General features: G+C 47.8%; 1 non-coding gene across 1 annotated transcript; it reads right to left on the minus strand.

Moving 5' to 3' along the window:
* Positions 1-23,034: 23,034 nt before the first annotated feature.
* LOC136141202 (U5 spliceosomal RNA) lies at positions 23,035-23,149 on the minus strand. Its single transcript, XR_010657713.1, has one exon. It is a non-coding gene; the product is annotated as a U5 spliceosomal RNA (small nuclear RNA).
* Positions 23,150-24,282: the final 1,133 nt, after the last annotated feature.

A 24,282-nucleotide genomic window follows, 5' to 3' on the forward strand; every position in this document is an offset into this window, starting at 1 on the left:
ATGAGTTCAGATTCTGCCCAGCTTGTTTGAGGGGCAACAAAGGAACCAGCGTAGCTAAGGGAAGGGACAGCAGGAAAGGAGATCAGAGAAGCAGCGAGGGGCCGACTGTGTCAGGCCTTATAGATGATGTAGGAATCGGTTTTATTTGGAGTAAAATGGGAACTCTTCAGAGGGCTTTGGGTAGATAGGAGGTATCAATTCATTAATTTGACAAATATTTAGTACCCACCATGTTCCAATTACTGTTTTAGACTTTAGGGTTTTATCAGCGAACAAAGCAGACACAAATTCCAGCCACAAGAAACTTGTAACGCTGAAGGTCTATGTTATAAAAGAAGAAAGGTCTCAAGAAATGACCTCAATTTCCCCCTTAAGAAACTAAAAAGGGAAGATCAAAGTAAACCCAAAGTTGGTAGAATACAGGAAATGATAAAGATCAGAACAGAAATAAATAAAATGGAAAAGAAATTTAATGCGGAGAAAAAACCCAGTGAAACCTAAAGCCGGTTCTTTGAGGAGATCCATGAGATTGATAATCCTCTAGTCAGACTGATCAGGTAAAAAAAAAAGAGAGAAAACACCAGTTAGTAATATCAGGAATGGGAGATATGACATCTCTACAGATGCTACAGATATCACAAGGATAAAAAGGGGATATTATGGACAACGTTATCCCAATAGATTTGACAAGTTAGAACAGAAAAATCCCTTGAAAGAAACGCACTACTAAAGCTTACTCAAGAACAAATAGGTAATGATGATAACCCTGTATCTATTAAAGTAATTGAATTTGTAATTAAAAACAAACACACAAACAAAAACTCCAGGTCCTGAGGCCAGGTCTTTCTACCTCCTCCTCACTTGGTCCCCAGATGCAGGAAGCTGATGGCAGCGGCAATGGTAGACTCAGGAAGATCAGTTAGGAGGCTTTTCAGTCATCTGGATGAGACATGAGGGTGGTTTGGACCAGAATGGCCACAAATGGTGAGAAACGGTCAACTTCTGGGTATATTTTGAAGTTAGAGCTAACATGATTTTGTTACACACTGGATGTGGAAGTGAAAGACAGAGAAGAGTCAGGGACAACCCTAGGATTTTTGCTCCAAGCAACTGGAAGGATGGAGTTGCCCTTAACTGAGTTAAGGAAGACTGTGGGAAATAGAGTTTCAGGGAGAAGATCAAGGAGTTCAGGCTTGGACAATGTTTCCAAGTGGAAACATTGAAGAGAAAACTGAATATTGGCGGTGGATTGGGTATAGGCATCTGGATTTCAAGATGGAGGACTTGGTAGAATATAAAATTTAAGAGTTATCAATGCATGAATTGCATTTAAAGCCACGTCATTTTAATGAGTCACCAAGGGAGTGTACAAAGGGGAAGAGAAGAGGAGCCTTAGACAGATTCAATGTTAATAAGTGTGGGAGATGAGAGGGAAACGAAGATATCTTCAGCAAAAGAGATGAAAAGAAGGACTTCCCTGGTGGCACAGTGGTTGAGAGTCTGCCTGCCGATGCAGGGGACGCGGGTCCGTACCCCGGTCCGGGAAGATCCCACATGCCGCGGAGCGGCTGGGCCCATGAGCCATGGCCCCTGAGCCTGCGCGTCCGGAGCCTGTGCAACAACAGTGAGAGGCCCGTGTACTGCAAAAAAAAAGAGAGATGAAAAGAAGAGAACAAAAAGATTTGAAGGGAAATCAGAAGGATGTGATATTCTGGAGATCAAGGGAAAAAATGATGCCAGGAGAAAGAAGTGATCTATTATATCAAATGGTGCTGAGAGCTCATGTTAAAATGACCACTAAGAAATGACCATTTGGCTTAACCACATGGGCATCAAAAGCTGATTGGGGTAGATTTAGGAGAGGACAGGAATTGTCAGGAGTATAGATAGCTCCTTCAAGGAGTTTTCCTGTAAGAGGGAGCTGGGACATGGGAAGAGTATGTCTGTAGAGAAAGGGAAATTGATGAGGCAGGAGCAGAAGGAATTGCTGGGGAGATGTCCTTGAGAAAGTGAGAGAGGATGGGATCCAGGACACAAGCAGATGTTGGCCTCCACACAGTTCATCCACAGGAGCAGGAGAAAAGCTAAAGGACATGGACACAGATGCAGGTGTGTGGGGAGATGTGGGGAGGGAACACTCGAGGAAGTGTGCTTTCTAGGGCTGCTTTTTCTCCCTGCGATAGGCAGCAGGTCATTGGCTGAGATGGAGGGTGGGGGAGGAGGTGTGGGAGGCCTGAAGAGAGAGAGGTAGGAGATATTCAACTAGGAGAGTAGGAGAGTGAATGGGTCCATGATTACCAGGCAGCATTGAAGGCCCACTTGAGGTTAGCAGTCATAAATTAATGTTAAACCGGTCGGGAAGGTTGTGTACTTTCCTCCAGCCATGGTCAGCTGTGTGGGCACCAGAATGGAGTAGGCTCCGAAGTGGAGTTAACCAGGGTTAGAGTTTTGCCAAACCAATACAGTAAAGCGAAGGAAGGGTGTTGAAGATGAAGAAGTATGGAAAAAAAGAAGATATGATTAAAGTGATAAACCATGGAATTTAAGCCAAGTAAATTAGGGAGAGAGAACATGAGGGGCACAGAACAAGTTAAAAGGCAGAGGATCCAGCAGTCCCACTGTGATGAAGGATTGTTGGTGACAGCATTTCAGGAGCAGTGAGCTAGGAAGTTGGGAGGCACTGGTCAGAAAGGAACATGCACCGAAACTGAGAATATGGAGGGGGTGCGGTTTTTATCAGTGTCAGGCATGTGACTTAGGCCATTTAGAGTATCTGTGATAGGGTGGAAGATGAGACCATTGGAGGAGAGGAGATCATGGAACTGAGAAGCCAGGTACATGGGGTGTGGTCCCAAGAATGATGACATGATGGTGTGGGTGAGAGTGACAGTGAGCCACATGCTAAGATCCACATCAAGAATGAAGGAAAGTGATCTGGGGTTTGTGGGAGACTGTACCAAGGAGGGGTGGTGGGTGCTGCAGGCTGATGATGTGACCTTCAAAGCCCAGAAGTTCTTAAAGGAATGGCCTGACACAGCAAGAAGGAATGAAGAAGACACCTGCCCCACCAAATGGTAGGAGGGATGTAGAAGAGAAAGATGAGTCAGCCCTTGAGCAGAGGCTGCATGGAATTGCTCCAGAAGAGAGCCTGTGCTCAATGAGAGCAAAAAGGGAAAGAGAAGACAGTGAAGATACAGGATAATGTTTCTATTGGTGACATCCCACCACGCTTAGAACCTCTCAGACCAAGTCTCATGCTACCTGCTCACTCCCTTCCTGCACTCCAGCCACAGTGTCTTTAGCATGTTTCTTAGACATGCCAAGTTCTTTGCAACCCCAGGGCCTTTGCATATGCTTGAAATCACACCTCTGCCCCCACCCCACTCCTTTAGATCTCATGTTGAGTATTATTTCCTCTCAGAAACCTTGCTGAACATCCTCCTTAAAACAGGGTGCTGTGCTGGTGCCACAGAAGTGATCTACACACAAATTTTCTGCTGTCAAGTAGTCCAGTCTTGTGAAGCAGATGAGGAAGTGAGCAGGTGAGTTGGAGTTTGCTAAGAGCCATGATGGGGCAAACCCAGAGACAGCACACAAGAGAAAGCCTTAACTCAGCCACGGTAGTGGTGGGGGGATTCAGAAAATGACTAAACAGAGGCCTAAAGGATGAACAGCAGTTAGTTGAGAGAGGGTGGGAGGCTATTGAGAGAACGTAGGGAGCCCTTCTGATGGCTGAGTTAGAGGAGGTGAGAGGGGCTGATGCTGTAGAGATGCGGATGTGGGGCCTGTGGGACATGCTAAGGAGCTGGGGCTCCACTAAAGGATGACTATTTTGTCTTTAGAAGGTACATAATTCTTTTGCTGAACAATTATGAGCAGAAACAGAACATGATCAAACTGGGCCCCCATTGTGTTTGGCCCCAGAACAAGTGCAGAGCTGGTACTCCAGAGCCAGATGACCCCAACCTTCTGGGGGCACAAAACAAGGCCTAGAGCTGTCAGGAGAAAAACATTTGGCTGGAATCCTGCAATCACCAGAGCTACAGAATGTCCTAGACTATTGGCCTCCCACCCACCACCCAGACTATTTTATTAACCAGCTTTACAATAGTTACACCTTCTCCATTTGATTCCAGTGCCACATCTTGACCTGCCTTGTACCTGTTACCAGTAGAATCTGCTACAGGCTGGTGTGCAGGAATACTGAGTTCCTTTGTTTTCTCATTGTGGTTTGAATGTATATCTCTCTACTTCTGGAACTATGTCAAGGTCCTCAAGTCCTTCACAGGACCAAGGGTTCTGGTTCTTGGGCATCTGTCTCCACGGGTTACCATGGAGACAGCTGGGTCTCTTACAGCAGGGGGCTCATAGGTCTGCAGGCTCAGGGATGCTTCTCTGCCATTCTCGGGACCTGGAAGTTCTTTGTAGGCTGGAAGGGCAGCACATCCTGGCACTGCAGCCACTTCCCTCTGGGGCCTTGATACGTCCCTGGGGCGCTGCAGGGCCAGGTTGGGAGTGGTGGTTTGGAGCCCTCACCCCACTGGGCCAGGAGAACTCTGCAGAGGGGAGAAACCCCCTCTGCCTTTTGTTTCCCCTGGATACATGGCTTCTTCCCTCAAACCCGGGCCTCCCTCGTGTACTTTCACAATAGTCCTGGAGGCCCTTAAAACCCAGAATCTGATTTTAACAACTGAAAAACTTGTTTCCCTTTCTCCTAATCTTTAAATCTGCCCAGAAATTGAGGGGGAATGTTTGCATTCCATCCTTTAGGGGCAGCCAAGAAGTGGATTAAGAATAAAACAATTCAGCTTCTATATTCAAATATCCTATCTTCACCTGCCAGCCTCCCACCTACCCTCAGCTCAGACGTCACCTCAGATAGAAATTATCCGTATTCATGAGTCACCCTTACTTCTCAATCCCTCTGCATTACTTTCCTCCGTGTGGCCAGCCCACACCTGGCTCATATCAAGTGTGTGCTAAACTGAACCGAATTCAGGGCAAGATGGTGGATCAGCAGGTTCTGCCTGTTGACTGGTGGCTGCCCAGGGAAGATGGGCTCAGATGAGAGGCACCAGAAGAGGTACAAGACTGGGGGACACCTATAGTTCTCAGAATAGGACAAAGGCAGAACAGGAAATGGAGGGCAGGGCCACGCCCCCTGGCTTCCCACCTCTATTTGCATCCTCCCTCCGAGAACGGGAGACGTTTCTAGCATCGACCAGCAGGTGGCAGCCTTGCTCCTCAGATGAGGGACTCCTTTCCCCAGGATAAGCTAGCATGGCTTCTTGCCGTGGGAGATGGTCCCAGGAGGCCTTCTCAAGGCCAGTCTCAGAGAGTGATTTGAGGCGCAGACAAGGCCAAGATGCCAGGTGCTCTATACGCAGTTGGATCTGTAACTATTTGTGGATCCAATTTTTTCTAATTCCAAGACTTCTTAGATCTAGAGGTCTTGCATACTTGTTTAAAAAAAAAAAAAAAGATGCACAGGTCTCACCCAGAACCACTGAATCAGAATCTCCTGGATGGGTCCCTGGGAAGGCCCAGGTGATTTTGATGTAAGCAGGCCAAATTCTTATTTGCCTGATTTGATTCCATAGGCCAGCCTTTCAGACACAAAGTTGACTTTGTCGATTAAGAAAGCCTAGCACAGCTCAGCCTACAGCCCACCGCTCCGCCAGAGGCACGAACTTCATCGGCGAAGGCTGAGCAGGTGTCTCCAGGAGATGATGGCTGCTGGGCGCCAGGCACAGCTTCGTGCTTCCACGGCACCCTCCTCTCTCCTTGTTCCTATACCAGCCTTGGCTCGGGCTGTAGCCAGAACACAGCCCACGCTCACCGCCCGCTGAGCTTTCACCCCCACCGCAGGGCTTGCTGAGGAGTCTGCGGAAGCAAACGGTTTAGTAAGCCGCTCCATCACCTCTCAGGCAGGCACCCCGTGAAACTGAGGCCCATGGAGGGCGTCCTGGTGTTGATCGGGGGCCCAAGTTGGCAGGGCTACCCATGCATGGAAAATCCGGGCTGGGTGGCTGACTGTGGGTCTTCACAGCAGGGGACTACGTTATCGCTGCTCTCTCTTCCTGCAGCCTCCCCCAGTCACTGCCCCCAGATGGCCCTGGGCACAAAGCTGCCAACGTGGGGAAAGCTTGGAGGAGGGGAGCCCAGGTGCTAAGCGGCCAACGTGAAGGAGCTGGCCTGGTGGGGGTCCGCCCGGATGGCTCCCCACATAGCCGTCCACCACTTCCCGTCTCCATGCCGTGTCCACTCTCTCCCTCTGCCTCTTCCTGGACTGGCCCCTGCCATCCAAATCCTATGTGTTTCGGAAAGTCACTTTCAGATGCCACTTGTGAGGCCCCTGCGCTGTCTTCCCTGCGGTCGGGTGCAGCATCTTCCTCCTCCACCTCCTGTAGCACATTCTCTGACGCCCCCTCATGGCGCCATGTGAGAGCATCCCTCCTGTACGTACATCTTCCCGACTGCATCGGAAACGGGGGGTGGTGGTACCGTGTGACGTCTGCCCCCAGCCCCTAGTGCAGGGTGTGGGAAGGACCTGACAAGAGGAGGTGCACAGGAAATGATAAAGAAATCCAGAAAAGAGGTGTGGTTGTTAACTCTTGCAAATGCATAAGGATGCTGGAGAAGATGGTGGCAATCTGGAGTCGACAAGGAAGGTTTCATCGTGGAGGTGGGAATGGATCTGGGCCCTGAAGGAGGGGTTAAGTGATTAGGTGAAAAGGTCACCAGCATGTTATCAGATCTTTCTTCTTAAGTCAATGCTGAAATATTCAGGGTGGGAGGAAAGTGGCCCATGGTGGCCATGGACCAATCAACGATCAACAGGCGGTCCTGTTGACGCCCTTGGTCGATCCCCAGTACAACTTCCTGGAATGTGTGGAACTACCCAGGATTGAGGAGTGCATGGAGAACCACACCCTGGCTTCCTCCCTGGACCCAGCTCACACTTAGAAAGGAACATCAAACACAAAACCAGAGAGAGGGCTGGAGGCAGATATGCTGTCAGGGTGGGCATGGCACCCCCAAACCCAGTCCTTGGGCTTATGGCATGGCCATGCTTGACACCAGCCCAGCAAAGCCACATCATAAAATCAAAGAGGGAACAGCCTGAGAGGTGGAATGCACGTCTTTGGGGAACACATCTTTGGGGACTTCTGTGCTCTCAAGAATCTCCTCCACCTTCTCCCCTGACCCGGAGGTATGCATTGTGAGACTTTGCGTGCTTCCCCTCTTCAGTGAAAAGTTTGGGGTCTTTGCTTAATGAGGGTCAGGGTGTTTGGAGGGGACAGCAGGCAGGATGGAGGAAGGGGGCCCCCAGGATGAGTAAAACCTTGTTCTCCAGCTTCTTCACTCCTCCCAGAATGTATCACCCATGCTCACCATCCTCCCTTCTGAGTTTGTCTAAGACAAAGAAAGGTTCCACCAGGGAGTCCCCTCTTGGCCACCCCATGGGCCCCTGAGAGTGGGTGTGGATGCTGTGGTCCAGGTGGGGAGCTGCAGGCCCATGACATGGTCAGCACCCCACCCTCCCCCTCCATGGCTCGCCCAGCCTCACCTCTGTTGTCTGGGAAAACAGCACCCAAGGACAGAGCGTGCCTTGCGTTCCCCTAGGAGAATGCGCTCTTTCTCTACTATCTGATGGAGCTCTGGCCAAAAAGTGTACATCTCCCTGCCTTCCTTTCTTCCTCCTTGAGGGCCTCACTGTGTCCTTTATCAGGCCACATTGCTGAGCTCAGAAAAACAGACAAGTTGTGTTCATGCGGGAGCAGGCTTCTCTCTTGTGGCATCCTGTAGATCTGGCCATCTGTGGCCGCCCCAGCTTTGAGCCCCAGGCTGGCCCTAGGCCACACCCCTCCTCCCCTGCTTCAGGCTGGCCTGCCGCCTCCCATGAGTCACTCAGATAAAAAGGAGGGCAACCACAAGAGGAAAACAATCACTTTTGTTGCCCTAGGGGGAGGTCCCCATCCGGGGTAGAGTAAAGCTGGAGCACTACTTGCAGGTCCACAGAAGTCAGGCCTGTCCCTGGGGCAGCAGGAAGAGGCTGCAAGGAGATGCTGGGACAGGGAAGCCGAAGCATCCCGGAACCCAGCCCGCGGCATCCTGACTTGCCATTTCTGATGTCAGCATCTTCCTATGCCCTTTCATGGGGTCAGAACCAGGGAAGGCAGAGGTAATGAGATCAAAATGATGCTGGGTGAATGTTATGGAAGATGAGTGCTGAGCCCATTTCGCTGACCAGCGCTTATCGGTAAACAAGCTGCGGCTCTTCCCTCCTGGCTCATCCCAAACACGCTCTCCCTTCTCTGCATCCATAGCTCTGATGTGGTTCTTCATTTTAAGACATGTGATTTGTCTATGGGTCTGTCCTCCCCACTGGGAAGCCCTGGGTTCCCTATCTCTGACAGCGAGTGCAATGCTTGCCCCTCGTGGGCACACAGTGGACATCTTTTGAGGTAATGAATGAACACTTAGGTTCCATATAGCCCCAGAGGATCTGAGGACAGAGCAGCTGCTGAACTTGGGGTGCTGATTTGGGTGCTCCTCTGAAAGTGAGGGGAGGGATGCTGTGGCAGGAGTTTGCGTCCTCTGAGTCGCTAACCTTGTAAGAACAGGGCCATCACCAGGTGGGCAAACCAGCCTGGTTCTGTCTGCACAGCTGTGCTGCCTCCTTCCCTTGACCATTCCTCCTGGGCAGCACGTCCGGGTCTCATTTAGTTTTGAACTCTAGCACAGAGCCTGGTCATCCCAGGCGCCTAGCAAATGCCCATTAGATGAAGCGTGTTCTCGTCTGCATCTGTGCCTGGGCGCCGTAGACGCCCATCGTGGCTGTAAGGTGGCTGTTTGAGAAGCGTATTGACCCACCCCTTCCCTGCACATCCTGGGACAGGAGCCCCAGTGATGGGTCCTCTTCCCCTTCCCTCCCCCAACATCTGCCCCAGAGCCTGCTGTGGCTCCCTGGGCCCTTGCAGGCCTGGCAAACCCCTAGCATAAAGACACAGTATTTATAGGATGCTCTGATGGGTAGAGGAAAGAGAACACGTTCTATTTGATAGAAGCTTGAGAAATTCTCAGGAGAAAAATGAGCTGGCTCCTCATATTTGACCCAAACTGCCCAGAATGTTGTATCTTCCCCTCCTCTCCCTCACTTTCCTTCACAAGCTGCAGAGGACGGAGTATCAAGCCCATCACGCTAACCAAGACCTTTTGGTCACTGAAAGACCTGGGGCACGTGCCAGAAAAATACATCTCCTCCCCTCCTGCCAGGAGCCCAGGTCCCCTCAGAGAAGCCTGCTGGCTCTGCAGGTGCTGGCTTCTGAAACTGCATCTTACACTTGGTATCCTGAAACCCGCTGAAGAAGCAGGGACCACCTCTGACTCAGGAATGGACTCGTGTAAGCAAAAGGAAATCTCCCAGGCCAGCCATAGCAGACACTCATGGTTTCCTGCTCTAACTAGTCCAGAGTATTTGCTTAAATGAGCTCTGGGTGACATGCCTGAAACCTCAGACAACGGTCGCACACACTCACACCTGCTCTGAGCCCTGTGCTCTCGGCTACACACACAGCACCTGTGGTGCAGACACACCTAATGAATGGACCTTCTAGGCTCGGGGAGTAGAACATGGGCCTGCTGAGCGTGAATCGTATCAAGAGAGTGGGGACCCTGAGAACTGTAACAGCTCACGAGAAAGATGGTGGCCTGAGTGGGGACAAAATCACCCATAGGGTCAGATCCCAAATGATGTGGGAACATGGAATGCATGAAAACCCCAAGTGGAGGCCGAAAGCCCAGCTGGATCCCCATCTTGTCTGTCTAGGCAAGAAGCCCATTGTCCAGTCTATTATCCCAGTAGAAAGCAGCAGAAGTAACAATAATTACCAAAGCCAAACCAAACCAGGGACTTCCCTGGCGGTCCAGTGGTTAAGACTTTGTGCTACCATTGCAGGGGGCATGGGTTCGATCCCTGGTTGGGGAACAAAGGTCCTGCACGCAGTATGGTGCAACCAGAAAAAAAAAAAAAAAAAGCTTGGGACTTCCCTGGTGGCACAGTGGTTAAGAATCTGTCTGCCAATGCAGGGGACATGGGTTCGAGCCCTGGTCCGGGAAGACCCCACATGCCACAGAGCAACTAAGCCCATGAACCACAACTACTGAGCCTGTGTTCTAGAGCCTGCAAGCCACAACTACTGAAGCCCCCATGCCTAGAGCCCGTGCTCCGCAACAAGAGAAGCCACCACAATGAGAAGCCCGCGCACCGCAACGAAGAGTAGCCCCCTCTCGCAGCACCTAGAGAAAGCCTGCACCCAGCAACGAAGACCCAACACAGCCATAAATAAATAAATAAATAATTTATTTAAAAAAACAAGCTTCATTCCTGATAGACGGTCCAAGAGACAAAAGAAAGGAAACATCAGAAGGCACACTGAATGCTGAACAAGACTTTCTATCATTTGAACATAAGCAAAACCAAACCAAACCTTGTCAGTTTCCATGTTGGTTTGATGGGGGAGTGCTCAGAGTTAGTGGGGGGAAGAGCAGCTTTCCGGGCAGTCAAGTAGGCAAGAGACTGCTCTGCCCGGGGAAAGTATCCCCCTGGCCATCTGCTATGCCCCTGTGCTCCAGTCTGCTCAGGGATAATAAGATTTTTGTTCTCGAAAGTTGGAACATGTAGTAGCCCAAATGCGATGACTTCTGTGGACATCAGCCCTCCAAGTGACATTAGTGCAGTAGAGCGTTTCCTGCTCAAAGCCCCCTGCCTGTCCCACAGTATCCCATCTCCCTGGAATTCAATCCTGGATTCACACTCAGCTAACTCATTTAAGTGCCACTAAATGCTGGTAGGCCTCATAACAACCCTACAAGGGGCATATTTTCCTTCCATAAATCCAGAAATTGAAACTGATTGCTTCTACCACTTGCCTAAGATCACAAAGCTAAGTGGTCTTCCGATTCCTAACGCAGTGTTTTGCTACCACACAAAAGCTGCCTCCTTCTTGTTTGAACCTGGAATGGTGCCATTTGCCCTCTCTAAGTCCCTCAACAGGGAGACAAGGCAGGAAGAGGCGGGGCAAGGTATAGTCAGAGACTTGGCATGGACCCTTTCCTCCATGTGCCCTCCTCCTCCCGTGGAAACTGACTGCCGTGTTCCCTGGAGGTCTCCCATGGTGGTCAAGAACGTGAACTCAGGAGCCAGACTGCCTGGGTTTAAATCCCATGCACTGCCACGACTACCCGTGTGACATCAGAAAAGATATGTCCCCTCTCTGGACCTCAGTTCCCTCATCTACAAAGTGGGATTATAGTAGCACCACCTCATAGCGTTTGTTTTAAGATGAACTGAGTTGATTTGTGTAAAGTATGTAGAACAGTGGTTAGCACTTAGTAAATGGTCCGTGTCTATTATTGTTGTTAATAACAGTTACTTTCGATACTTCATGTTACGTCCAAACAGGGCAAATTGGTTGCCTTACTCCCTTTTATGTAGAAAACAAAATACAAACAACTGAAGCTAAACAGCCAATAGGTGCTCTAAACTCAGGGTCCCAGGCTGCACCTCTTGCTGAGCTAAGCTCTCTGAAGCTCCCCCTGGGAGCTTTCTTATGCCCAAGAGGTACCAGAGCACCTGGACTGGGCCTTCTAGGAATTCATGTGTTTCTCTGGCTAAGGAGTGAAGCCTGGTTTCACGTTCTCCCTACCGCCAGCTCTGCGCTCACTCACCCACCTGTCCTGGGGATGCTCCGGCTGTTGCTGCAGCATAAATCCTGCACGAAGAGCACATTAAGCCCCTTGGGGGTCAGGGCTGCCAGCAGCTTCTTGCTGCCTTGCACGTAGGATGGACAAGTGCCTGCTTCTTGGCCTTGGCCTGGCCCTGAGGGCCCAGTGCAAAGTTCCTTACACGGCCTGGAGCTTATTCCAGGCTTCCTAACAGGAAGAACCGAAACACTGGCTCCTCTCTGAATCCTCACGTTCTTCTTATTCTCCTCTTTCTTTTAATAGGATCCAGGTGGCCCCTTACTCAAACCAACTGCTTAGAGAGCTGCCTCCACCTTTCATTTCTTTTGACAGTTTTCTTTCCCAGAAGGTAGGATGGGGAACATGACGAGGGAATGTGATGTGGACCTCACTGAGATGGAGAAGAATTGCTTGTAGAATGGCAGCAATGGGGTTATGGGGGGAATGTACCCATTTCCCTGTGAAGCTTGTGGTGGCTGAGGAGAGAAACCCATGCTACAGGCTCAATGCATTTTTCCAGACTGTAGGGAGAAGATTTCAATAGACTCACAGGGAAACACAAATATGATTTGTTTTAGTTAAGATGATCCTAGCTATTGTAATATACAAATTCTCAAATCTCAGTGGCTTAACATGATACAAGTTTATTTTGTACTCCCACAAAATCTGATGGGGAAAGGGCTCACTCAGGCACCCAGGCTGGCAGAGACACTGCCCATTTAACATGTGGCTTCTGAAGTGAGCTGGATTGGGGACATCCAGCTGCAGATGGGGAAGAGGGCCGTGGAGAGCCAGGGAGGAGGTCTTTTTGGATCAGCCCTGCAAGCGGTATTTATCATGTCTGCCTTCATGACATTGGCCGGAACTCAACCACTGGGTTCCCTGTCTGAAGCGGGGCTGAGAAATGTAGTCCATGCTGGAGAGCCCCTCCCAGCACCAACTCCACACTGTGGACAGAGAACATGACTCTGGTGGAATCAGAAGGGGAATTCTAGAATGAGAGTCTACCATTGAAATCTCAGCTACTCCTGAGATGGAAGGAGAGACGGAGGGATCTAAAAGGGCCATCTTAATAAACATGGGGCAGTAAATAAAAAGGCAGAAGTGGCTACCCAGGAAGCTCTCAGATGAGCTCAGTGTTAAGAAAGAACATGTGTAAAAGAAAAGCGGCTGTTGACCAATAACAACATAAACTATAAAAGACTGGTATGGCGCTGTAAGAGTCATGTCAGGGATGCAAGCTATCTGAAAAATGTTAACACAGATTTTTAAAGCATTGTCTGAGCAGACAAACACAGGAGACTTAGCTCTGTCCCTAGTGGTGGGTGATCGGGTGTTACTGAGGGGCAGAAAAACATTCCTACCCATCTGTTTTGCTTCCAACTTCTTTGTCAAAGGGAATGATTTCAAGACCAAAAGGAGCAGAAGACACCAACACCCTCAAAGAATGACGAGTGTGCAAGAGTGAAACTTACTCCTCAAGTTAACGGACGCATCCTGGCCTGAGTATATTACATTCCAAAATTCTGAAAAAATTTCAAGAAGGGGGCTTCCCTGGTGGCGCAGTGGTTGAGAGTCCGCCTGCCGATGCAGGGGACACGGGTTCGTGCCCCGGTCTGGGAGGATCCCACGTGCCGCGGAGCGGCTGGGCCCGTGAGCCATGGCCGCTGAGCCTGCGCGTCCGGAGCCTGTGCTCCGCAACGGGAGAGGCCACAACAGTGAGAGGCCCGCGTACTGCAAAAAAAAAAAAAAAAAATTTCAAGAAGGGATTGCTGTAGCTTCAGAAGAATAGTTAAGAACACACAACCTGGAACTAAACTGCCTGGGTTGGAATCTTGGCTCTGTCACTTGCTAGCTGTATGACCTTGGGGAAGTTACCTAATCAATCTGTCTTAGTTTTTCCACCTGTTAAATGGGTAAAACAATAATACCTACTTCATAGGATTGCTGAAGGATAAAAGGATAAGATTCTATTTATTCTTAGCGCTCAGCCTGGCACCTATTCAGTGCTCAAAAACTGTTAGCTGATGCTGCTATTACTACAGTATACGGCTGATCTGATATGAAACATCGGCTAGGAAACATGGCAATCAGAGAAAAGTTTAGAAGACAGAGATAAACAAATACATTCTAATTTTGAAAAGAAAAGAAATGAATTTTCTCAATGCTATCAGTGCCAGGCAAAATTTCTGACTGTACTGTTATTAAATAATTATTATTACATACCTACTATGTGTTGGGCCCTGGAAATATAGCAGTGAACAAAATAAACAGAAGTCCATGCCCTCTTCAGTGTAGTAGGTCTAGTAGGAGAGACATATAATTTTAAAAAATAAGTAAATATACAACATGTTGGCTGCTGATATGTGGTGTGGAGAGAAACAAAGCCGGGCAAGAAGATGCAGGGTGTTAGAGGGAGAGGGTTTCAATATTAAAGAGGAGAGTCAGGCAAGGTCTTGGACACAAGAAGACCTTTTAGTAAAACCTGAAGATGTGTCACCCTCTGGAGATGGAACGGCAAGTGCAAAGAACCCAGGAGGGTGTCCTGTGTGGCTGCAGTGGAAGGACTTGTGGGGAGAATGGCAGAGGATGGAGTCAGAGAGACAACAGGAGGCCAGACCGGGCAGGGCTTTGCAGGCCCTTGTGAGGACCACGGATGGTCTTTAGAGAGATGACAGTCATTGACCTGGGGAGTGATATGTTCTGATTTACATTTTAAAAGTTCACTCTATGGTGTAACAGACTGAATGGAGGCTTTGGTGGAAGCAGGGAGGCCTGTTACGAGGTTCTTGTAATAAACTGTGCAGTGATGATGGCTTGAATCAGGCTGGTAGCTAAAGGAGGTGCTGAGATGTGGTCTAAGAAGTAGTCAAATTCTAGACAGAAACAACTGGATTTTGTTAATAGATTGAATGAGGATGAGAGAAAAAGAGAGGTTAATGTCAAGGATCTGGGCCTGATCAGCTGGAATGATGGAGGGATGATGAAATGGGATGACTATAGGAGGACCTGGCTCAGGGGGTGGGAGGAGATGAAGAGCTTCTTCTTGGATAGGTTACAGTTGAGATCCTTACTTGGCATCCCAGAAGAGACATGTGGCAGCTAGTCGGATTCCTGAGTCTGGAGCTGAGGGAGGAGGCCAAGGTTGGAGAAATACATCCATAAGAAGGGATGTACCTCTCCCTGGTGGTGCAGTGGTTAAGCATCCGCCTGCCAATGCAGGGGAGATGGGTTTAAACCCTGGTCCAGGAAGATCCCACATGCCGCAGAGCAACTAAGCCTGCGCGCCACAACTACTGAGCCTGCGCTCTAGAGCCCGCGAACCACAACTACTGAGAACGCATGCCACAACTACTGAAGCCCACGCGCCTAGAGCCCGTGCTCTGCAGCAAGAGAAGCCACCACAATGGGAAGCCCGCGCACCACAACAAAAAGTAGCCCCCGCTCACTGCAACTAGAGAAAGGCTGCACGCATAGCAACGAAGACCCAACACAGCCAAAAATAAATAAATAAAATAAATAAATTTATTAAAAACAAAAAGAAACTAAAACCTAGAAAAGAGAGGAAGTCCTAAGGACTGAGCTGGAGCACATCTCAATGTTGAATGTTGAGAAGAGGAGGAAGTAGCACAGGGAGACCCAAAAGGAGCAGCCAGAGAGGTTGGAGCACAACTAGGAGAGGGTAGTATCTTGAAGGCTAGTGAAGACAAGGTTTTCAGGAGGGAGGGATTGACTGTGTCAACAACTGCCAAGTGGTCAAGTAAGATGAAGACTGAAAAATGACCATTGGAACAGCTGGCTAAAAGGATTGTCAGTGGACCCTTGGAAAGAAAGTGGTGATAACTAGAATTCAAGATCCGTCCACCAAGAACAGGTTTTGCCAGATGACGCACATTCTTTTATTTAGAAAGTATCTCTGGACAGTGCAATAGTTTGCCCAGATTTCAACATGGTGGTTGAAAAAAAGACTCTTCTGGTATTTTTTAACATGATGGCAATACATGGGCTTGTGAAACAGTTTTATTACTTGAATTTATAAATGGCATGTTCTACCCTCTCTCTCCTTGGCCTGTTCAAAAATTCTGTCACAGACTCGAATGAAAATATCATTGAAATGATAGTCCAGTGTGCAGACGTTGCAAAGCTAGGAAAGATAGAAATATATTGACAGAACACGTAGGATCCCAAATAATTCTGTTGGACTAGATGAATGGGCAGAGTTAACAAAGTAATGTATAATAAGAATGAATGGGAATTCCTGCATTTTGGTAGCAAGGACTGAATACCTCAATATCAGATAAGGAACCAGTGTTAGGCCGTAGTAAATGAGAAAGCAACCCCAGAATTTAATGTTGATAATAAGCTCCACATGAAGTAACATAGCGATATGTTACCAAAACCTATTGTCATCCTAGAAGGGTGGTATCTACAGTAATTAGTTATCTTATGGCATCTCTGCTGGTCAATCCTCACCTACAGTATTTTGTTCCATTCTGGCATCATGCTTAAAGAGGGAAATTGACATAGCAGGGTGCATAGAGACGAGAAAAGCGGGACCCATGAAAACCACGACAGCTTCCGTGCCGGTTCTCCACACCGCTCTCAGGGTGGTTTCCCTTGAACACACATAGGCTCACATCACTCATTTATTTAACATCTTCAGAGCTCTTTCTCCCATTACCTAAAGAATAAAACCTAAGGCTTTCCACATTCTAACCCTATCTCTGCAGCTCCATTCCCTCTATTCTTTCAGTGGGCTTGATGCCCTGGCCGCCTGTCCCCCTAAGCTTACCAAGCTGGTTCTCACTTCCTGCTTTCTCTCATTTCGTGCCCTCCTGCAGGCTCCCAAAGCACCTATTTTTTCCCCTGTGTTCTTGCCTTAACTCACTATGTCATTGTTGCCTTTTTTTCCTACCGATATCCCAAACTAGACTGTAAGCTACCTCAGGGCAATGCTGCTTTTTTTCACTCTTATTTTCTTACTTAGAGCAGATCTTGCCACAAAGCAGGTATTCAGTAAATATGAGGTAAATGAATGAAAGGGGAAATAAATGAATCGGTGCTGGTTCTTCTGACTAGAATGCCCTCCTTTTCCATTTGTCCATCTGGGAAATCTCATTCATTGTCCAAAGCGGCCAGCTCAGGCAACAGGCGTCCTGAGAATCCTTCCCGCTGCTGCAGGTGTTCACTTCCTGTAGCACTTGCCACGTGACACCACCGAGCACTCAGGGCCTTGTACTTATGTGCCTACCTGGTCACTCTATCTTGTTCCTCTTCACATGCTCAGGATGAGGAATGACTATAGCAACTGAGATTGTAGAGCACAGAGAAAGGAGAAATAGGATTTTTTTAATTAGGAGATTTAAAAAAAGAGATGGCCGTTTGGCCTTGGTGTTGCAGTGGTAACTCACATCTATGAGGGGTAAAGTGGATAGCTCTCCAGTCTCTTCCAGCTCTGGGTCTTTGTGACTCTTGAGCTCTGGAATTCAACAGAGTTGTCCTATCACTGAATTGATAGAGTCTTGCTTCAGGCTAAGTGGCCCCAGGAAAGGGCTTGGAAGAAGCATGGCCCCCTTTGCAGCAGGTAGGTTGTGGTATGAGAATAAGTGAGACGGCACCGTCTGGGGCAGCAGAGAGGTCAAGGGAGAAGTTTCTAATCTCTCCCTGGCCTTACGGGAAGAAAGCTTCCCTGGTCCCACAGGGGTTGCTGGTGATGGAGCAGCTCGTTACAGCCTGCCCCAGCAGGCTCACTCCAAAGCCAGTCTGATTCAGGGAGCTCTGGCCACCGCAGACCTTTGTCTCCCTGCATTTGGGGTGTGGAGACACAGCCTTGTGCCAATGCCCCAGTTCATTCGGGCTCAGGGCAGGTCTGAATTCTCACAGAGATCTAGCGGGAGGTCATCAGTGTGGGAAGAGAAAGGTCATGGCAAGACTGAATGGCCCTGTGACCCTCAGCTGCAGGGCCACTTTGGCCCTGGGATATGGGTGGAGGGAGGGGTGGGAGGTCAGGGGGGATATATCCACAGAACCTCTCTGCCAGCATTCTTTAGTCACGAGATGAGATTTCCAGGAAATCTGTGGGTCAGCATAGCAAGAGCCTGGCCTCAGCTTTCAGGCCATTAATAAAGGTTCAGAGGACATGGTACCTTGTCCTCAAAGGCTCAGCTTCCTGGAAAGGGCATGCAGAAGACTGTTCCGTCTGTATTGAGCCTGCTTGGGTCTGCCAGGTGTCTACAGGTCTGCACTCTGAGTGTGGGATAAGAACCAGGCTGGCCGACAGGGAGCATTTCTAGGTTTGTTTCCTAAGAATAGAAGTGATAAGATAACAGCACTCAGGTTTTCTGTTCCATTTATCTTATCAAAGGGACAAAGTTTGTAAGTGCTGCGCTCACCTTTACAACCACCTGAGATGACATTTGACGGTTTCAGTGTCCCTCTGAAATGTTCCCCTTGCTTGACTCTCCCTACCTGTTCTCCTACCACCCTGTCCCTAAACACCACACCACCTTCCCTCAATCTCATCACCAGAATCTCAGAAAACAATTCAACTCACAATAAACTAGTAAAACTCTTAAGCTGAGTTCCCTTCTTTGTCTTTGCAGTGAATTGGGGGTCCCTAGTGGCCCCTAAAACTTGCATCAGTGACTTGCTTCTGCCCTGTCACACTCAGCAGCAGGTCCCGGATAGCTCGGACGAGGACTGGCCTGACCCCACCGTGGACCCTGGGCTGGAACTGGCCTGTGTGATGGCGGAGAACGGTGCCCTCCCCTCTCAATTCTGGGAGGCTGCTATTCTAGGGAGAAATACAGATCTGGTAGACTATTTTTGAAGAGCAGTTAAAAACGATTTGTAACTGTAAGCACCTACCCAGAGAGTTGATTGGATCTTTACAAAAACAACATCTGGGACTTCCCTGGTGGCCCAGTGGTTAAGAATCTGCCTTCCAGTGCAGGGGACACAGGTTCAATCCCTGGTCAGGGAACTAAGATCCCACATGCCGCGGGGCAACTAAGCCCGTGTGCTGCAACTACTGAGCCCACATGCTACATCAAAAGATCCCGCATGCCACAAAGAAGATCCTGCGTGCCGCAACTAAGACCCAACACAGCCAAATAAATTAATTAATTAATTTAAAAATAAATAAAACATCATTAAAAAAAATCTGTTGATTGTTATCTCTGCCTGTCACACAGAATCCATTCAATCAGCATTTGGCAGATGTCTTTTGAATTTGTTTTATCGACAATAATTTAATGGACAACAAACATTAGTTCTGGATACTGAGGGAGAAATAAAGAACAATGTCAAGTTCCAGTCCTCCGCTGTCCTACAATCCTGTGGTGGAAGAAAGACATGTATTTGAAGAGTAAAATCCCACTGCAAGGCAATCTATGACTAGGGCACATCTGTGCGTTGCGGTCCTGCAGGTTATAAGAGCTGAGGGATGTTTTGCTTGGCTCAGCTCACCAAGTTGGCTGGGTCCTACCCAGTGTGCCCCAGGGCCACCTACAGCAACTATGCAGGGCCATGACTTCAACCTGTGGAAGGAGATGACCACATCCTCCTCTCTCTAGATGTTAAGGTCCAATTCTTCCGGCTCTAATTTGGCTGGAAACACTGTATAAACATCAGAGATGATGTCATAGGGGAGGATTACAGAGGATATGTTGGTGTTACATTATTTAATTTTGTCAGTGAGCATGATAAAGGTAATGGATTGGAATTGCTATAATGAGTGTTTTTGATGCTTTGCCACGAGGAAATTGTTAAGGAAGGAAGCTTGCCAAGGGTCATGAAGAGGAATCCAAAGCAAAATCAAGACTAGGAAGTTCTCCCCTTTCAGATCCTTCTGCTGCCTCTGTACCAGTTCATTCTGGAAATCATAGCATGACCAGACCAGTGGGCAAACCTCATCCCTGAGTGAATCTCTTACCCGCTCCAGACAGATGGGACATCATACCTTCAGCTTCCCACTCATGAGCAGACTGCCCTTCTTAGCTGACCTCTGCGTGGTCAGTCTACCACCTGTCAATTGTGTTTTCTCTTCCCTCTAGTTCTGGGCTCCCTGGAAGAAGATACTCACACAAGTATCTGTGGTGTTACTTGGATAGTTTCTGCTGTTTGCAAGATGCCACTGTTCTGGCCTTCAGTTAATTTCTCTGGTTCTTGACACAATTTATACATTTATGTAGATGACCAATCTCCCCAACCATATTCCTGGGTTTCCCTTTGCCCTGGCCCATCTTGGCCATGTTCAGGTGGGGTCTTTGTGTTTGCAAGTCATCTATGACACCTCCTACGCCACCCTCTTCTTCACGCCTCGCCCTCCTGCCAGACTTCTGCAGACCTGAAATGGAGGAATTGGTGGTTATTCTGGCCTGCAAATTCTCCAGCTATTTTTCCTCTCTTTTTAAAGGCTGGTCACCCTGCGATGCCCATGTGTTTATAGGTGTCTAGCCCACTTGGAACCTGGTTTTGAGCCACATCACTCTCCTGTCTTTATACTCCATGGGGTGAGGGATACAGTCTCTCTGGTTGTGCTCTCCCGTACCCAGCACAGCACAGGGATACTCTGGGTCCTCAATAACTATTTGCTGAGTTAATTAATCATAACCTAGTCTTCAGGGATTCTCACTTCTACCAGCAGAATGCCTCTTGCCTAATTCCACAGGTCCAAGAAAGTGAAGTCCAGATGTCCTCTCCTGACCCTCTCCCCCTGTCCACCACCTCCTTCCCGGTCCATAAGAAATTTCAGTCTGATCCCCCTTGCAGAACAAATCTATGCTAAAGGCAGAATTTTCTTTGAGGTCACAAGAAAGAATTTCAACATCAGCTGAAAATAAGCCTCCCGGGTCCTTTGTGATTTCAGTATTTGGCCCTTTGAACTTGTTGCTCACCTTCAGGCCTGGAAATCTCACTCTTTCATCTCTTTCCAAGACTGGTATTTTTCAGGTGAATTGGTTGAGGGTAGAGGGCAGATATGGGAGGGTGGGATGTGGCTTGAAGGAAGGTAAGGGATCTTTTATTTATAAATGGTCTTTGGCACCACTTTGATTTTCAGATGTCTTTGATTTCTCATCTGATAGATTTTCAGTGTTGTTCCCAAGTGTCAGTAGCCTTTTCCCCAGTTGCAAACATGTCAGATGGCTGTGCCTATCCCTGAGGCATGAGAGCGGGTGGAGGCAGACAAACAGTCCAGCGGGTGCGGGCCGAGGGAGGGCTGCCAGAGCGGGAGCAGGTGAACAGAGGAGCAGCGAGCCGTTCTCTGGAGCCCACAGCCTGCTGCGCCCACCCCCCAGCCCTGTCCCCCCAACGCATCGCAATCTCCTTGCAGACAAGGCTTCCGCTACAGGCCTCTTGCTTCTCTGACACACAAAGAATGTCTGGCTTGATAACCATTTATTCAGTGATTATAGGATTAACTGCAACCTGCAGCAGAGGTAAGCCTTTACACAAAGGTTTTGCTTTGGTTTTTTGGAAGGGAAAAGAAAATATAGAACAAACAAACATATTATCCATTAATGGGCACTTTCAACTTAGGACTCCAGCAATTTAGTTATCAGCGAGGATGTCCTCGTGCAAGGAGGTAATCAAGTTCAGGCTGTAGTGCCCACATCCCTCCTTTTCCTCACAGGCTCAACCTTTGATTGCAGTTGCCATGGCAAGAAAATTGTTGCAAGAGAACAAGAGAATGATGGTGTCTGTACTTGGGAAGTGAGATGTTTATGAACATTCACACTTTCCTCTTTTTCTCTTTTCTCTGCTAGAAAATAAGAAGGAATGGGGGACGGGAAGCAATCTCATGTTCTCTATTATGTGCCAGGCACGAGGCTAGGTGCTTAACATATATATTGTATGAACTATGTATGTACGTGTGTGTATAAAGCCCTTTTTATTGTGAACTACAACTCACCTATCAAAGAGCGCACAAAACAAAGATGTTCAGCTAATTGCATGTGCAAAACTGTTTGTAGAAATGTGTTCTTCCTTGAAAGAGGATTTACATTTGCTTCTGCCAGGCAGTTGAGATGGTTCTAATCCGAAACACCTGGGAGGGTTTGTCTAATTCTAATTCTTCCTTCTTCAGCATCTCAGCTCAAAGTAAGAGGATTCACCATGGACCCTTTTCACCCCTGGACTGCAATCCATTCCCTTAGTTCAGCCTCTTCGCTTCTCTCCAACCCCTCAGGATTTACCAGATACTCTCAAGCAGTCCTATCTACCTGTTTACTGCTCTGGGCCTCTATACTGGCCTGGTAATTCTTCACGCTCTTGTTAGCACTCACTTTTTTTTTTTTTTTTTTTTAAGCTTTTCTGGTTATCATCAACAGGAAAATTGGTCTGAAATATCTAGTTTGCCATTTTCAGACTTGGGTAGGCTAACGAACTCACTAAGGTCATACATCTTGAATAGCTTCGATAAGGCTGGCTACAAAACTTGTTTCTTTTGTTTTACACTAAGCTCTCCTTTACTCTAACTGAAAAAGAAAGAAAAAAAAAGAAAAACACCAGAGCATTTCAAATTGAACCAGAGTTTTACATTGCCAGTTACAGAAGTCAAAATAATCTCTTAATATTTAACTATGAATCTCTTAAGTATGTTCTCTAAATCTTGTCCATCTTTGTATTCTCAGCCCCTAGCAGAGTAATTTCAGATAGTATTTGTTGAGTAAAAGAAGGAATAGGTAAAAGGGTGAAATACACAATTGTTAATGAAGGTACTTTCTACATGGTCCACTGGACTCCTCAATCTAATGAACCCCCATCCAGTGTATCACAGTTTCTCTGTCCAAGTTTCCTTTTCAAGATAAAGTTTTTAAATGTTATGAGTGGAAAAGACCTGTAAGTTCAGGGTCTCCAATCTCAGCTGCTCAAAATATCGTGAGGGATCTTCAAGTTCAAGGCTGGTCTAGCTTCTTTCCAGGGAGCTCTAGGGCTGTAAAGGACTATCAGATGGTAGACTACCAGATAGATCCACCCACTGTCAACCCAGCTTCAATATGCCCTAAACAAAGCTCAGCATCTCTTCTCCCCCCAAACTTTAAAAAAATATATTTATTTATTCGGTTAAACCGGGTCTTGGTTGCAACATGCGGGCTCCTTAGTTATGACAGGAGAGTTCCTTATTTGTGACATGTGAACTCCCAGTTGTTGGATACACGTGGGACCATACTCCTACCAAGGAATCAAACCCGGAACTCCTGCATCGGGAGCACCGAGTCTCACAAACTGGGCTAGCAGGAAAGTTCGTCGTTAGATCTATTTTTATCACAGAAATATCAGCTTTGTTTATTCCCACAAGCCTTCAAAGAACTGAGGCAACTGTCATGCTTTTTCCTCCCCATGTGAATCTTTAGTAAAAGATAAAAGATTCATTCGATTATGAGGAGAAACACTAGTATAGATTCCTCTCCCCCCTCCCTTTTTTTTTTTTTTTTTTTTTTTTTTTTGCTGTACACGGGCCTCTCACTGTTGTGGCCTCTCCTGTTGCGGAGCACAGGCTCCGGACGCGCAGGCTCAGCGGCCATGGCTCAGGGGACCAGCCGCTCCGTGGCATGTGGGATCCTCCCGGACCGGGGCACGAACCCACGTCCCCTGCATCGGCAGGCGGACTCTCAACCACTGCGCCACCAGGGAAGCCCTCCTCTCCCCCTTTTTAATTGCTTCTCCTTCACTTTGTTTACTGCCCCAGTTGGTGCCACTGCTTTTCCCACTTGCCTATACTAGTAACCTAATGGTCACCCCTTATTTCATCCTACCCCAAATCACCAACTTTGATGAGTTTTTAACCTAAATATTTCTCATATTTGTCCTTCTCCTGGACATCTCCACTCTTACTGCTTTAATGTGGGCTCTTTTCAATGCCCACCTGGAGTACAGCACTGGCTTCCTAATTGGTCTCACCTCCACTCTCTCTGGACCATCCTCCACAGAGTGACCAAACGCAGCACTGCATTCTTTAAAGCTCTCAGGGCTTTCCTGTCACCTGCAGACAATGCCAGCTCCTTTCCAGATTGTAAAACTCTTCATAACCTGGCCCCTGCCTACCTCTCAAGACTCATGTTCCCTTTTTTGAAGCTCATGTTCTAAAATTACCAAATATATTATGCTTCCAAACATTTCTGTTATTCCTTCTGCATGAATTTCTCTTCCTTCCCTCACTTCTTCACCTGCTTAATTTGTACTCCTTCTTTAAGAATCAGCTTCCCCAGGCTAGTACAAGTGATCTTTCAGTGTGCTCCCAAGGTAGACCTCAATAATAAAACACAATCCATTATATTGAAAAGGTTTTATATTTATCACTTTCACTAATCTGTAATAAACTTGAAGGTATTCTAGCTTAGTGGTGGCACTTAATAGGCCTTTAATAACCTCTAGGTGTGCGGTCTTCAGTTTGAAGAGTTTAATTGAATAATAATATTTAAGATTAATCAGAATAAGAATGCATATAGTCCAAGTATCTTAGTCATTTCAATAGGTGGTTTGTTATGTTGTTTCTTGAGTTTTATTTTTCTCTTATCACTATTAATAAGC

Source organism: Phocoena phocoena, chromosome 1 (genome assembly GCF_963924675.1).
Source record: "Phocoena phocoena chromosome 1, mPhoPho1.1, whole genome shotgun sequence".
NCBI classification, from domain to species: Eukaryota; Metazoa; Chordata; class Mammalia; order Artiodactyla; family Phocoenidae; genus Phocoena; species Phocoena phocoena.